Below are 17,297 nucleotides of genomic sequence, written 5' to 3' on the forward strand. Positions count from 1 at the left end.
TGCCCCCCACCACCTCTCTCCCAAATGGACCCTGCCTCATCCAACAACTTTCTGCCTCATCAGTTCTGTCCACATTTCCTCCCAGCCCCTATTACCAGGGACCCCATGAGGACAAGGGCTGGCATGGCCTGGGGGGTGGTATGACCTTGGGGAGGGGTGTGGGGCTTCCCAGGTGGGGTCACAGTGGTGGCCTGGCCTGGATTGGCAACCCTGGGCCACCCTGTGTTACCTTTGGATTCTTTTTGGTAAATGGCCTGAGCTTTCGTGGGTGGGGGATGAGACCATGTCTCAGCCTTCGTGGAAGTGTCGAACTCCTGGGTCTCTCAAGATTTGATACAAGGGAAGATGGGAGACAAGAAGAAAACATGTTTCTAGTTTGAGTGTCTCCACTCAAGTGAGCTGGGTAGGGGGCTGTGTTTTGAATGTGGGTACCTGGTTACCAGGGTTCCAAGTTCTATGTACTCTGTCGTCAAGGAAGTGAGGTCATGTCCTGGATCTCCTGACTTAGGCCTGATGGCAGATAAAACCTCCCCAAAGTCTCCTCTGGGCTGCTGAGTGCTCACCTTTCCCCATGCCATCTCCATAACTGTACACAGTGACACCAACACAGCCCTCCCCACCCCCACCCCCAGAACCTGAGGAAGGCCTGGGTGTAGCCAGGGCCCCAGGTTTGAGCTGACAGAGCTGGGTTCAGACAAAGGTCATCCCTGTCAACCACTTTGTGACTGTGAACAATTGTTTGTGTTTCTCAGAGCCTCCTCAGTCCCCTTACCCACACAATAGGAATCATTCTGGCATCTTCTTCCCAGGGACCTCGTCAGGTATATGTGAGATAACACCTGTAGAACCTGTGGGCTGACTAATCAGGGGTGGATTATCTAATAGGCAAGGTAAGCACAGGGTTTACCTGCTTGTCAGATTATGTGTAAGGGACAGTTTCACCTTTTCACATTTTTTCAGCACATCTAATACTCTGCTTCTGGGTATGGCTGGCATCTGTTTCTCCCAACCCCACAGCACCTTCCTACAGAATCAAAGCCTCTTTTCAAATTTACAATCCCTGACGGGGGCAGATGACCCTGTAAGCAAGGTAAACACAGGTCTCCTTGTGCTTACTTACTAACCTGTAGTGAAGAATTTCACATGGGTTTTGCCACATCAAAGATGTGGTGTTCACTGTGCTTACCTTGCCTATTGGATAACCTGCCCCTGTAGCTAATGCACAAACTCAGAGATGGAAGAATTTCAAGCAGGTGTGGGAAGCAGCATGGAGTACATCTCCAGACAGGGCTGGGTTCTGGTGGTGTGAGCTTGGGAAAGTCACTTCCCCTCTTGGCCTCATTTCCCAGTCTGCACCAGGAGGGGTTTGGAATTAAATGAACATCAGATGGTGTCACCCTCTGCATAAAACCCTCCGATAACTTCCATTATATTTAGAATCTGACCCGGTGCCTCATCTCAGACTAGCGGATACACAGCCTGCACCATGGCTCCCAGCAATCCTACCTCCTGGTCTCCACATCCTGTGTTACCCCCTCCCCTCAGTGTGGATTGGACTCAGGGACTCACTTCTCAAGAGTGGTGTTGTTGTTAGGTGCCATTGAGTCGATTTCAATTCATAATGACCGCATTTGGGGCAATGTTTCTTGGCTCTCTTTTATCCTCTCTCTCTGTTTCTCTCTCAGTCATCTCTGTCTGTCATTTATTTTTCTCTCTCCCTCCAGGCAGCAGCTGTGATGTATGACCTGCCCATGGAGAGACTCATGTGACAAAGACCTGAGGGAGGGTCCTGATCAACAGACAGACAGGAGTGAGGCCCCCCAGTCCAAAAGCTCATGGAGTCCTGCTGATAACACGGAAGTGAGTAGGGAGCAGGTCGTCCGCAGTCAAGACTCAGTTGAGACCACAACCACAGGCTCCTGAGAACTTGGAGAAGTCACCCGGTAAGCCATGCCTGCGTTCCTGGCCCACAGAGACTGTGTGCTGTTGTGTGTTGTGAGTCATTAGTTTTGGGGGTTCTGTTATCACAGAGCAAGAAGGAACTTCACCAGCCTACCAGGTCATGGGTCCTGGACCTGTTCTCCTTCTCCCTGCCTCCCCTCCTCCTCAGCTCCCTCTAGCTCTACTGGCTGCATTTCAACCACTTCTCTGGACAAACTCATGTCTGTGTCCCAGTCTCTGCAACAGCTCTGTCTTCTCCCTGGCACGCTGTCCCCAGACTCGCGCAGGGCTGGTGCCTCCTGTCATTCTGGTCAGACATAAATGTCACCTTAGTGAGGCCTCCTGGACCACAGCCCAGTCTTGTCTCACAGCACCCTGCTTTATTATCTCTATAAAATATGCTTTTTTCTTTGCATGTGTTTGTTTTCATGCTTTTATCCATCTCCATGTCTCCCCTACAGATTGTGAGTTCCAGTGGACAGGGACCACATGGGTCATTTTCAGAACCAGCTCCTGGATGACCTGCTGATGTTGATCCTGCTCCTGCACTAACACTGGAGCTCCACAGTGCACCAACTATACCGTCACCAGCTCCATCACCAGCGTCAGATGGCAGTCAGCTGGAGGCATAGAGTTCAATCGTAGCCACCTCCTGAATGGCTCGCAGATCACCTGCTGATGTCGATCCGGCTCCTGCTCAACATAAGAGCTCTATAGAACACCAGGTCCTCCATCTCCAGCTCTGCCTCGGTCACCAGAGGTTGAGCCATTTGCTGCAAGTCCTCCACGGCCACCCCTCATTCACAGCTAGGGGACGTCAGCTCCAGAAACACACCCTTTCTTCAACTTACCTGAGCGGGAATTTCTTTGGTTTTGTGGTAATATTTTCCCAGATCACTTTATACTTCATAGTTTATGCTATTTAAACTGGTTGATTTCTCATAAAATTTGTTTTAATAATTTTTAAGTGTGTAGTATACTGGCTTTATATACTTTTACAGTCTTATTCAACCATCATCAGTACCTACTTCAGAACATTTTCAACACCACTGTGATAGTTAATGTTATGTGTCAGTTTAGTTAGGCCATGATTCTCAGGGGTTTCGCAGAAATTATGTAATCAGCCTCCATTTTGTGATCCGATGTGAGCAGCCAATCCGTTGAAAGAGGAGTTTCCTTGGAGGAGTGAACTGCAAATTAACACATCTCCTGGTACCTGGTATGCAGCCGTTGATCTGGCCAATGCCTTTTTCTTCATCCTTCTTCTGAAGGACAGGCCCTTTTGGCGAATCACTGCACAGATCTGCAGGATTTTGGAGCAAAGCCGTACCATTCTCTGCAGGTAACTACTTTCCTTTTTTAATAATTTTTATTGTGCTTTAAGTGAAAGTTTACAAATCAAGTCAGTCTTTCACACACAAGCTTACTCCATACTCCATACTCCCACTAACTCTCCCCCAATGAGTCAGCCCGCTCCCTTCTTCCAGTCTCTCCTTTCGTGACAATTTTGCCAGTTTCTAACCCTCTCTACCCTCCCATCTCCCCTCCAGACAGGAGACGCTAACACAGTCTCAAGTGTCCACCTGATACAAGTAGCTCACTCTTCATCAGCATCTCTCTCCATCCCATTGTTCAGTCCCTTCCATGTCTGATGAGTTGTCTTCGGGAATGGTTCCTGCCCTGGGCCAACAGAAGATTTGGGGACCATGACTGCCGGGATTCTTCTAGTCTCAGTCAGACCATTAAGTCTGGTCTTTTTATGAGAATTTGGGGTCTGCATCCCACTGTCCTCCTGCTCCCTCAGGGGTCTCTGTTGTGCTCCCTGTCAGTGCAGTCATCGGTTGTGGCCGGGCACCAACTAGTTCTTCTGGTCTCAGGATGATGTAAGTCTCTGGTTCATGTGGCCCTTTCTGTCTCTTGGGCTCATAGTTATCATGTGACCTTGGTGTTCTTCATTCTCCTTTCATCGAGATGGGTTGAGACTGACTGATGCACCTTAGATGGCCACTTGTTAGCATTTACGAACCGATATGCCACGCTTTAAAATGGGATGCAGAATGTTTTCATAATAGAATTTTTTTGCCAGTTGACTTAGAAGTCTCTTTAAGCCATAGGCCCCAAACCCCGACCCTTGCTCCGTTGACCTTCGAAGCATTCAGTTTATCCTGGAAACTTGTTTGCTTTTGGTCCAGTCCAGTTGAGCTGACCTTCCCTGTGTTGAGTATTGTCCTTCCCTTCACCTAAAGCAGTTCTTATCTACTAACTAATCAGCAAATAACCCTCTCCCACCCTCCCTCCCTCCCCCTCTCGTAACCACAATTGTATATGTTCTTCTCAGTTTGTACTATTTCTCAAGATCTTATAATAGTGGTCTTATACAATATTTGTCCTTTTGCATCTGACTAAATTCACTCAGTATAATGCCTTCCAGGTTCCTCCATGTTATGAAATGTTTCACAGATTAGTCACTGTTCTTTATCGATGCGTAGTATTCCATTTTGTGAATATACCCTAATTTATTTACCCATTCATCCGTTGATGGACACCTTGGTTGCTTCCAGCTTTTGGCTGTTGTAAACAGTGCTGGAATAAACATGGGTGTGCATATATCTGTTCGTGTAAAGGCTCTTATTTCTCTAGGTTATTTTCTGAGGAGTGGGATTTCTGGGTTTATGGTAGTTCTATTTCTAACTTTTGAAGAAAACACCAGATAGATTTCCAAAGTGATTGTACCATTTGACATTCCCACCAGTAGTGTATAAGAGTTCCAATCTCTCCGCAGCCTCTCCAACATTTATTATTTTGTGTTTTTTGGATGAATGCCAGCCTTGCTGGAGTGACATGGAACCTCATTGTAGTTTTAATTTGCATTTCTCTAATGGCTAATGATCGAGAGCATTTTTCTCATGTATCTGTTAGCTGCCTGAATATCTTCTTTTGTGAAGTGTGTGTTCATATCCTTTGCCCACTTTTTGATTGGGTTGTTTGTCTTTTTTTGGTTGAGTTTTAACAGAATCATATAGATTTTAGAGATCAGGTGCTGGTCGGAGATGTCACAGCTGAAAATTTTTTCCCAATCCGTAGGTGGTCTTTTTACTCTTTTGGTGAAGTCTTTAGATGAGCATAGGTGTTTGATTTTTAGGAGCTCCCAGTTATCTGGTTTCTCTTTGTCATTTTTAGTAATGTTTTGTATTCCATTTATGCCTTGTATTAGGGCTCCTAAGGTTGTCCCTATTTTTTCTTCCATGATCTTTATCGTTTTAGTCTTTATGTTAAGTCTTTGATCCACTTGGAGTCAGTTTTTGTGCATGGTGTGAGGTATGGGTCCTGTTTCATTTTTTTGCAAATGGATATCCAGTTATTCCAGCAGCATTTGTTAAAAAGACTCTCTTTTCCCCAATTAACTGACACTGGGCCTTTGTCAAATATCAGCTGCTCATATGTGGATGGATTTAAATCTGGGTTCTCCATTCTGTTCTATTGGTCTATGTGCCTGTTGTTGTACCAGTACCAGGCTGTTTTGACTACTGTGACTGTGTAATACATTCTGAAATCAGGTAGAGTGAGGCCTCCCACTTTCTTCTTCTTTTTTAGTAATGCTTTACTTATCTGGGGCTTCTTTCCCTTCCAAATGAAGCTGGTGATTTGTTTCTCCATCACATTAAAAAATGTCATTGGAATTTGGATCGGAAGTGCATTGTATGTATAGATGGCTTTTGGTAGAATAGGCATTTTTACTATGTTAAGTCTTCCTATCCAGGAGCAAGGTATGTTTTTCCACTTATGTACGTCCCGTTTAGTTTCTTGCACTAGTATTTGTCGTTTTCTTTGTATAGGTCTTTTACATCTTTGGTAAGATTTATTCCTAAGTCTTTTATCTTCTTGGGGGCTACTGCGAATGGTATTGATTTGGTGATTCCCTCTTCGTTGTTCTTTTTGTTGATGTAGAGGAATCCAAGTGATTTTTGTATGATTATCTTATAACCTGAGACTCTGCTAAACTCTTCTATTAGTTCCAGTAGTTTTCTGGAGGATTCCTTAGGGTTTTCTGTGTATAAGATCATGTCATCTGCAAATAGAGATAATTTTACTTCTTTCTTGCCAATCCGGATGCCCTATATTTCTTTGTCTGGCCTAATTGCTCTGGCTAGGACCTCTAGCACAATGTTGAATAAGATCTGTGATAAAGGGCATCCTTGTCTGGTTCCTGTTCTGAAGGGAAATGCTTTCAGGCTCTCCATTTAGAGTGATATTGGCTGTTGGCTTTGTATTGATGCCCTTTATTATGTTGAGGAATTTTCCTTCAATTCCTATTTTGCTGAGAGTTTTTATCATGAATGGGTGTTGGACTTTGTCAAATGCCTTTTCTGCATGAATTGATAAGATCATGTGGTTTTTGTCTTTTGTTTTATTTATATGGTGGATTACATTAATGCTTTTCCTAATATTAAACCAACCTTGCATAAAAAAAAAAAAAGAAAACCTTGCATACCTGGTATAAATCCCACTTGGCCATCGTAGATTATTTTGTTGATATGTTGTTGAATTCTCTTGGCTAGATTTTTGTTGAGGATTTTTTGCATCTATGTTCAAGGGACATAGGTCTGTAATTTTCTTTTTTTGTGGTGTCTTTTTTTTACCTGGTTTTGGTATCTGGGATATGGTGGCTTCACAGAATGAGTTAGGTAATATTCCGTCATTTTCTATGTTTTGAAATACCTTTAGTAGTAGTGGTGTTAGCTATTCTCAGAATGTTTGGTAGAACTCTGCAGTGAAGCCGTCTGGGCCAGGGCTTTTTTTGGGGGGAGTTTTTTGATTACCTTTTCAATCTCTTTTTTTGTTATGGGTCTATTTAGTTGTTCTACTTCTGATTGTGTTAGTTTAGGTAGGTAGTGTTTTTCTAGGAATTCATCCATTTCTTCTACTTTTGCAAATTCGTTAGAGTACAATTTTTGTAATAATCTGACATGATTCTTTTAATTTCAGTTGGGTCTGTTGTGACATGGCCCATCTCATTTCTTATTCGGGTTATGTGTTTCCTTTCCTGTATTTCTTTAGTCAGTCTGCCAAATGGTTTATCAATTTTGTTAATTTTTTCAAAGAACAAGCTTTTGACTTTGTTAATCCTTTCAATTGTTTTTCTGTTCTCTATTTATTTCAGTTAGGTCAGCTCTAATTTTTATTATTTGTTTTCTTCTGGTGCCTGATGGATTCTTTTGTTGTTCGCTTTCTATTTGTTCAAGTTGTAGGGAGAGTTCTCTGATTTTGGCTCTTTTTTCTTTATGTATGTGTGCATTTATCGATATAAACTGACCTCTGAGCACTGCTTTTGCTGTGTCCTAGAGGTTTTGATAGGAAGTGTTTTCATTCTCATTGCATTCTATGAATTTCTTTATTCCCTCCTTAATGTCTTCTATAAGCCAGTTTTTTTGGAGCAGGGTATTGTTCAGTTTCCAAGTATTTGATTTCTTTTCCCTGATTTTTCTGTCATTGATTTCCACTTTTATGGCCTTGTAGCCTGAGAAGATGCTTAGTAATCTTTCTGTGTTTTGGATTCTGCAAAGGTTTGTTTTATGACCTAATATGTGGTCTATTCTAGAGAATGTTCCATGTGCAGTAGAATAAAAAAACTATACTTTGCATCTGCTGGGTGGCGTGTTCTGTATAAGTCTATGAGGTCAAGTTGGTTGGTTGTAGCAATTAGGTCTTCCCCGTCTCTGTTGAGCTTCTTACTGGAAGTCCTGTCCTTCTCCGAAAGTGGTGTGTTGAAGTCTCCTACTATAATTGTGGAGGTGTCTATCTGACTTTTCAGTTCTGTTAACGTTTGTTTTATGTATCTTGCCGCCCTGTCATTGGGTGTATAAATATTTAATATGGTTATATCTTCCTGGTCAATTGTGCCTTTAATCATTATGTAGTGTCCTTCTTTATCCTTTGTGGCGGATTTAACTTTAAAGTGTATTTTGTCAGAAATTAATATTGCTACTCCTGCTCTTTTTTGCTTGTTGTTTGCTTGATATATTTTTTTACATCCTTTGAGTTTTAGTTTGTTTGTGTCTCTATGTGTAAAGTGTGTCTTTTGTAGGCAGCATATAGGCGGATCGTGTGTCTTTATCCAGTCTGAGACTCTGTGTGTCTTTATTGGTGCATTTAGTCCATTTACATTCAGCGTAATTATAGATAAGTATGTGTTTCTATGTGTTTAGTGTTGTCATTTTGATCCCTTTTTGTGTGTGTTGTTGACAATTTCCTTTTTCCATTTGCTTTTTTGTGCTGAGACGTTTTTCTTTGTAAATTGTGTGTTTCTCATTTTCATAGTAGTTGAATTTATGTTGGTTGAGTTGTTATGTTTTTCTTGGTTTTTATTTTGAGTTATGAAATTGTTATACCTCTTTGTGGTTACCTTAATGTCTACCCCTATTCTTCTAAGTAAAAACCTAACTTGTATCGTCCTATATCGCCTTGTTTTCCTCTCCATATGGCAGTTCTATGCCTCCTGTATTTAGTCCCTCTTTTTGATTTTTATTTTTAAGGAATGACTTCAATGATTCCCTGTTTTGAGCATTTTTTCCTTTTTAAATTAATCTTAATTTGTTTTTGTGATTTCTCTGTTTGAGTTGATATCAGGATGTTCTGTTCTGTGACCTTGTGTTGTGTTGGTATCTGATATTATTGATTTTGTGACCAATTTCCTTTAGTATTTCTTTTAGCTGTGGTTTGGTTTTTGCAAATTCTCTAAGCTTGTGTTTATCTGTAAATGTCTTAATTTCGCCTTCATATTTGAGAGAGAGTTTTACTGGATATATGATCCTTGGCTGGCAGTTTTTCTCCTTCAGTTCTCTATATATGTCATCCCATTGCCTTCTTGCCTGTATGGTTTCTGCTGAATTGTCTGAACTTATTTTTATTGATTCTCCTTTGTAGGAGACATTTCTCTTATCCCTGGCTGCTTTTAAAATTTTCTCTTTATCTTTGGTTTTGGCAAGTTTGATGATAATATGTCTTGGTGATTTTCTTTTTGGATCAATCTTAAATGGGGTTCGATGAGCATCTTGGATAGGTATTCTTTCATCTTTCTTGATGTTAGGGAAGTTTTCTGCCAACAGATCTTCAACTATTCTCTCTGTGTTTTCCGTTATTCCTCCCTGTTCTGGAACTCCAATCACATGCAAGTTATTCTGCCTGGTAGAGTCCCACATAATTCTTAGGGATTCTTCATTTTTTTATATTCTTTTATCTGATTTTTTTTTCAGATATATTGGTGTCAATTCCCTGGTCCTCCATATCTCCCACTCTGCATTCCAATTGCTCCTCTGACTTCCTATTGCATTGTCTAATTCTGTAATTTTATTGTTAATCTTTTGGATTTCTGAATGCTGTCTCTCTATGGATTCTTGCAGCTTATTAATGTTTCCACTATGTTCTTGAATAATCTTTTTGATTTCTTCAACTGCTTTATCAGTGTCTTCCTTGGCTTTTTCTGTAGGTTTCCTTATTTCATTTATGAGGTCACCCCTGATGTCTTGAAGCATTTTGTAAATTAGTTTTTTATATTCTGCATCTGGCAATTCCAGGATTGTATCTGCATTTGGGAAAGATTTTGATTCTTTAGTTTGGGGAGTTGTAGAAGCAATCATGGTCTGCTTCTTTATGTGGTTTGATATCGACTGCTGTCTCCGAGCCATCTATAAGAAATTGTAATGATTTATTTTATATTTGCTCCCTGAGTCTTATCTTGTTTTGTTTTCTTTCAATATACGTAGATGGGCTACTAGATTGCGCTGTATTGATTATTGTAGCCCTTGAATCACTTATGTCCTATTACCAGCTGGTTTGGGCTGTTACCAGATATAGAAGCCTAAGAGTCCATTCACTATTCTTGAGTAGAATCTGATTTTGGGTCACCAAGTGTTTGGTGCAGACTGTCACCTATCCACCTAGAGGAGTAGTGGTGATAGTTGCATGCACCAGATTCTAGTGGCAGGAAGGGGGTCACACTGCATGGGGGGCAGGATGCTGACAGGGTTCCCCCAGGTGCCAGTGAGGTAGGTGTGTCTCTCTTCCTAAAGCACTTTGGTGGGTGGGCTCTGCAGATGTACCTTAGGCATCCAATGCATGACCCTCTACAGATTGGTAGGTGTCACCATCCTCAGACCCCTAAGGCAGGAGGCTAGGTGGTCTGGGGGGAGCTTCAGCCCTCAGGTCCCTGATGTGGGTCAGTGAGGGCTCTGTTTAATATGCAGAGATATCAGACCTGGGAAACTTGTCTTTTCAGTAATCCGCTAAAACAATTACAGTCAGATCACTATCAGATTTGCCTTTGCATTATAATAGCCACCTTGTTCCCTGTAGGGATGAAAGCCCAAGACTGTGGATCTCATATGCTTGGCTGGAGCTGGTTCTGTATTTTTAGTCCAATTTCGGGAAGTCAGGGAAGGACTTTTGGTCCCTGGGTTTTTTGTTGCTGCTTCTGTCTGGCCAGGAGGATGGGTTAGGAAAAGACCAAAATATAAAAAAACGGCAGAGCACTTCACTCTCTGGCTCAGAAAATTCCAATGTTAATGAAGCTGCTTGGGAAGGGGAGGGGAGGGATCAGAAAAATAGGAGAGGGTAGCACCCTGGAATATAGACAAAGTTACTTATCTTGCTTGGGGATGACTGATTTATCTGAGATTCCCGAGGGGTGCGTAGCCTGTGTGCATTGGCTGGGTCAAGATTGCCCCCGAGGGTCAGGCCTGCGTCCTGTGTTTGTACTGTCTCAGAAGCCGTGGTCAGTTCCTCCTCTCCCAGTCCAAAGCCCAGTGCCAAGGTTCCCAGGCTGGGATGCCGCACTCCAGGATCCCAAACCAGTCACTGCCTCACGGCGACTTCTCCTGTCAGCTGAGTTGCTGCGCTGCCTGCGTGCACTGGCTGGGCTTCCCCCGAGGTCAATTCCGGGGCCTAGGGCTGGTTCCCCTGTTTGTGCCGTGTCAAATTCAGATTCAGGAGGCGGGGCCAGGATGGCTAACTAGTCAGAAGCTTCCCCTGAACCCTCTTGCAAAAAAGACCCGAAAAAACAAGTGAATCGATTATATATGTGACAGTCTACGAACCCTGAGGATCAAACACAGAACTAAGGAATCGATCTCAGTGACAGAGGAGCAAGAGACAGTGGAGAAGCAGTGACGAGTTGCTGAGCCCACACAGCACCTCAGCTCCGATTCCTCGGCACCGTTCTTCAGTGCAAATGTGGCAGGGCTGATGGTGGTTTCCTGAGACACGGCAGACTCAGCAAAAGAATGCAAGCTAAGTGGCACACCCCTGACCCTGTGGTGTGTCTACAGCAGGGCTGGCCACAGCATTTTAGAAGCAGCTGCTTCAGTGAAAAAAGGCAAATGAAGTGCCGGCACCCCGATCCCCTGGTGTGACAGCCGCTGATCTGGCTGTGGAGTTTAGGACACAGCTGCTTTAGCGGAAGAAGGCAAGCACGGAATGCAGCCCTAACCCCCTGGGGCCATGTTGGTGGGTACCAGCCAGTGCACACAGGCTACACGCATCCTGGAATCTGTGATAAAAGAGCACTCTCGGTACAAGATACATGATTTTGTCTAATTTACCACAAGGATCTAATAGCTCTTTCTTCTGAAAGTACTCTGTCCTATCTATCTGATCCCTCCTGCCTCTGCCCCAGCAGGATTCATTAGCTGGTGAATTCCCTGGGCCTGAGATAGAACCTGTTGCACCCTCTCTGAGCCATTCTCCAGGACTGGGAGATGGAACCAATTAACAAACATGGGGAAAATACTTTCCCAACTCCCCTAAACTGGAAGCTCAGAGGAGAAGTGGCTCCAGTCCAGGCATAAGTGATCCACAGACTTTGGCTTTCACCTCTACATGGATCCAGGTGGCTATTATCATGCATGGGCTTATCTGTTAGAGATCTGACTGTAATGGTTTCAGCTGTGTGGTGGAGAGGCAGGTTTTGGAGGTCTGAAACCACTCTGTCTATTAAACAGAGCCCTCACTTACCCACAGCAGAGACCTGAGGGCTGAGGCTCCACCCATGCCACCTAGCCACTCCTGAAAGGGCTCTGAGGATAGTGGTACCTACCAGTCTTTACAGGGATAAGCACTGGGTGCCTAAGGTACAGCTAAAGAGCCCACCCACCAGAGCACTGTAGAGAACAGAGACTCTCCTTCCTCACTGACACTTGGGGGAAGACTGTCAGTACCCTGCCATCCTTAGAGTGTGACCCCCTGCTGCTACCAGAAACCAGTGCGTACAACCATTATCACTACCTCTCTAAGATAGCAGGTGAGAGCCTACAGCACGCACTAGGTGACTGACTGTCAGGACACCTGAGCTGAATCCACCCAAGAATAGTGAATGGACTCTTAGGCTCATATACCTGGTAACAGCTCTAACCATCTGGTAAGAGGACATTAGTGCTTCAAAAAAAAAAAAAAAGGCTCCAATAATCAAGTTAGCACACTCTAGTAGCCTATTTGGGTATATTGAAAGAAAGCAAAGCAAGAAGCTAGGACACAGTGAGAAAACATAAAATAAATTATTACAAGAACTTACAGATGGCTCGGAGACAGCAGTTGATATCAAATCACATAAAAGAAGCAGACTGTGCTGGCTTCAGCAAACTCCCAAAAACAGAATCAAGGACTCTCCCGGATGAAGATGTATTCCTGGAATTGCCAGATGTAGAATACAAAAGATTAATATACAGAACACATGAAGACATCAGGGATGACATCAGGCAACATACAGAAAAGCCAAGGAACACACAGATAAAGCAGTTTAGAACTTAAGATTGTTCAAGAACATAATGAAAAATTAATAAGCTGCAAGAATCCATAGAGACAGCATTCAGAAATTGACAAGATTAACAATAAAATTATAGAATTAGACAACACAATAGGAAGTCAGAGTAACAGAATTGAGGAGGTGGAATGCAGAATCACGTCAGACTCTATCAAGAAGAATAACTTGTGAGTGATTTACATACAAGAACAGGGAGGGATAAGAGAAAATACAGAGAGAATTGTTGAAGGTGTGTTGGCAGAAAACTTCCCTGACATAGTGAAAGATAAAAGGATATCTATCCTAGAACCCCATACACTGTAGGTCCCAAAAGAAAGTCACCAAGACATATTATCATCATTCTTGCCAAAACCAAAGATAATGAGAAAATTTTAAGAGCAGCCAGGGATAAGCAAAAACATCATCTACAAAGGAGAATGAATAAGAATAAGTTCGGACTACTCGGCAGACACAATGTAGGCAAGAATGCAGTGGGAGGACATATATGGAGCATCGAAGGAGAAAAATTGCCAGCCAAGAATCATGTATCCAGCAAAACTGTCTCTCAAATATGAAGGCGAAATGAAATCATTTCCAGATAAACACAAGCTTAGGGAATGTGCAAAAACCAAACCAAAACTACAAGAAATAATAAAGGGAATTCTCCAGTTAGAAAATCAATAATGTTAGATATCAACAGAGCACTAGGACACAGAGCATTCAGACATCAACTCAGATAGGGAAAGCACAAAAATAAAGATAAAAAAAGCTGAAAACAGGGAATCAGTGATGTCATTATGTGAAAGATGACAATAATCAATAAAGAGGGACTAAATAAGGTAGCCCCCACATGTGTGTTGCTGTGATGCTGGAAGCTAGCCGCTGGTATTCAGACACCAGTAGGGTAACCCATGGAGGACAGGTTTCAGCTGAGCTTCCAGACTAAGACAGACTAGGAAGAAGGACCTGGCAGTCTACTTGTGAAAAGAATTAGCCAGTGAAAACCTTATGAATAGCAGTGGAACATTGTGTGATATAGTGCTGGAAGATGAGCTCCCCAGGTTGGAAGGCACTCAGAAGATGACTGGGGAAGAGCTGCCTCCTCAAAGTAGGGTGAACCTTAATGATGTGGATGGAGTAAAGCTTTCGGGGCCTTCATTTGCTGATGTGGCATGAGTCAAAATGAGAAGAAACAGCTGCAAACATCCGTTAATAATCGGAACCTGGAATGTATGAAGTACGAATCTAGGAAAATTGGAAATCGTCAAAACTGAAATGGAATGCATAAACATCGATACCCTAGGCATTAGTGACCTGAAATGGACTGGTATTGGCCATTTTGAATTGGACAATCATATAGTCTACTGTGCTGGCAATGACAACTTGAAGAGGAATGGTATTGCATTCACTGTCAGAAAGAATGTTTCAAGATCTATCCTTAAGTACAACGCTGTCAGTGATAGGATAATATCCATATGCCTACAAGGAAGACCAGTTAATGCGACCGTTATTCAAATTTACGTACCAACCACTAGGGCCAAAGATGAAGAAATAGAAGATTTTTATCAGCTGCTGCAGTCTGAAATTGATTGAACATGCAATCAAGATGCTTTGATAATTACTGGTGATTGGAATGCGAAAGATGGAAACAAAGAAGAAGGATCAGTAGTTGGAAAATATGGCCTTTGTGATGAACAATGTGTGAAAAATGCCGGAGATCGAACGATAGAATTTTGCAACACCAGCGACTTCTTCATTGCAAACATTTTCCTTCACCAACATAAATGGTGACTATACACATGGACCTCGCCAGATGGAACACACAGAAATCAAATTGACTACATAAAAAAAAAAAAAATTTTTTTTTTCTGGAAGAGACGATGGAAAAGCTCAATATCATCAGTCAGAACAAGGCCAGGGGCCGACTGTGGAACAGACCATCAATTGCTCATATGCAAGTTCAAGCTGAAAGTGAAGAAAATCAGAGCAAGCCCACGAGAGCCAAAATATGACCTTGAGTATATCCCACCTGAATTTAGAGACCATCTCAAGAATAGATTTGATGCATTGAACACTAGTGACCAAAGACCAGGTGAGTTGTGGAATGACATCAAGGACATCAACTTTGGAGAAAGCAAGAGGTCACTGAGAAAACAAGAAAGAAAGAAAAGACCAAGGTGGATGTCAGAGGAGACTCTGAAACTTGTTCTTGAGCATCGAGCAGCTAAAGCAAAAGGAAGAATTGATGAAGTAAAAGAACTGAACAGAAGATTTCAAAGGGGCTCTCGAGAAGACAAAATAAAGTATTATGAGAACATGTGCAAAGAGCTGGAGATGCAAAATCAAAAGAGAAGAACACGCTCGGCGTTTCTCAAGCTGAAAGAACTGAAGAAAAAATTCAAGCCTCAAGTTGCAACAGTGAAAGATTCCATGGGAAAAATATTAAACGACGCAGGAAACATCAAAAGAAGATGGAAGGAACACACAGAGTCATTATACCAAAAAGAATTAGGCAATATTCAACTATTTCAAGAGGTGGCATATATCAGGAACCGATGGTACTGAAGGAAGAAGTCCAAGCTGCTCTGAAGTCATGGGTGAAAAACAAGGCTCCAGGAATTGATGGAATATCAATTGAGATGTTTCAACAAACAGATGCAGCACTGGAGGTGCTCACTCGTCTATGCGAAGAAATATGGAAGACAACTTCCTGGCCAACTGACTGGAAGAGATCCATATTTATGCCTATTCCTAAGAAAGGTGATCCAACCGAATGTGGAAATTATAGAACAATATCATTAATATCACACACAAGCAAAATTTTGCTGAAGATCATTCAAAAACAGCTGCAGCAGTACATCAACAGAGAGAGAACTGCCAGAAATTCAGGCTGGTTTCAGAAGAGGACGTAGAACCAGGAATATCATTGCTGATGGCAGATGGATCCTGGTTGAAAGCAGAGAATACCAGAAGGATATTTACCTGTGTTTTATTGACTATGCAAAGGCATTCGACTGTGTGGATCATAACAAATTATGGATAACATTGCGAAGAATGGGAATTCCAGAGCACTTAATTGTGCTCATGAGGAATGTTTACATAGATCAAGAGGCAGTTGTTCAGACAGAACAAGAGGATACTGATTGGTTTAAAGTCAGGAAAGGTGTGCGTCAAGGTTGTATTCTTTCATCATGCGTATTCAATCTGTACACTGAGCAAATAATACGAGAAGGTGGACTATATGAAGATGAACAGGCATCAGGATTGGAGGAAGGCTCATTAACAACCTGCATTATGCAGATGACACAACCTGGCTTGCTGAAAGTGAAAAGGACTTGAAGCACTTACTAATGAAAATCAAAGACCACAGCCTTCAGTATGGATTGCACCTCAACATAAAGAAAAACAATCCTCACAACTGGTCCAATGAGCTATATCATGATAAACAGAGAAAAGATTGAAGTTGTCAAGGATTTCATTTTACTTGGATCCACCATCAATAGCCATGGAAGCAGCAGTCAAGAAATCAAAAGACGCATTGAATTGGGTGAATCTGCTGCAACGGACCTCTTTCATTTGTTGAAAAGCAAAGGTGTCACCTTGAAGACTAAGGTGGGCCTGACCCAAGCCATGGTATTTTCAATCGCATCATATGCATGTGAAAGCTGGACAATGAATAAGGAAGACTGAAGAAGAATTGACGCCTTCGAATTGTGGCGTTGGCGAAGAATATTGAATATACCATAGACTGCCAAAAGAATGAACAAATCTGTCTTGGAAGATGTACAGCCAGAATCCTCCTTAGAAGCAAGGATGGCGAGACTGCATCTTACATACTTTGGAGATGTTGTCAGGAGGGATCAGTCCCTGGAGAAGGGCATCATGCTTGGCAGAGTACAGGGTCACTGGAAAAGAGGAAGACCCTCAACAAGGTGGATTGACACAGTGACTGCAACAATGAGCTCAAGCATAACAATGATTGTTAAGGATGCTTAGGACCAGGCAGTGTTTCGTTCTGTTGTGCATAGGGTTGCTATGAATTGGAACTGACTCGACAGCGCCTAACTACAACAACAACAACAAGGAAGATCAGTTAAGGCAAATATTATTCAAATTTACACACCAACCACTAATGACAGAGATGAAGAAATTGAAGATTTTTACCAATTCTGCAGCCTGAAATTGATCAAATATGCAATCGAGATGCATTGGTAATTACTGGTGATTGGAAGGAGAAAGTTGGAAACACAGATGAAGCATTAGTAGTTGAAAAATATGGCCTTGGTGATAGAAACTATGTGGGAGATTGCATGATAGAATTTTGCAAGACCAGTAAACTATTCATTGCAAATACCTTTTCTCAGCAACATAAATGATGACTACACACGTAGACCTTGCCAGATGGAATACAAAGGAATAAAATCGACATATCTGGAATCTATATATGTGGAGACAACTGAGACATTCAGTATCATCAGTCAGCACAAGGCTGGGGCTGACTGCAGAGCAGGCCATCAATTACTCATATGCAAGTTCAAGTTGAAGGTGAAGAAAATTAAAAGAA

General features: G+C 42.3%; 1 long non-coding RNA gene across 5 annotated transcripts in view; it reads left to right on the forward strand.

Moving 5' to 3' along the window:
- The window catches only part of LOC111749362 (uncharacterized), a 336,945-nt gene that overhangs the window by 48,561 nt on the left and 271,087 nt on the right, over positions 1-17,297 (forward strand). For all 5 annotated transcript variants that reach the window (XR_010319522.1, XR_010319524.1, XR_010319521.1 and 2 more), the window contains 2 exons: positions 1,725-1,943; positions 2,403-3,283. This is a non-coding gene — a long non-coding RNA (uncharacterized LOC111749362). The remainder of the gene's footprint in view (positions 1-1,724; positions 1,944-2,402; positions 3,284-17,297) is intronic.

The sequence above is a fragment of the Loxodonta africana genome, chromosome 27 (genome assembly GCF_030014295.1).
Source record: "Loxodonta africana isolate mLoxAfr1 chromosome 27, mLoxAfr1.hap2, whole genome shotgun sequence".
Classification (NCBI taxonomy): domain Eukaryota; kingdom Metazoa; phylum Chordata; class Mammalia; order Proboscidea; family Elephantidae; genus Loxodonta; species Loxodonta africana.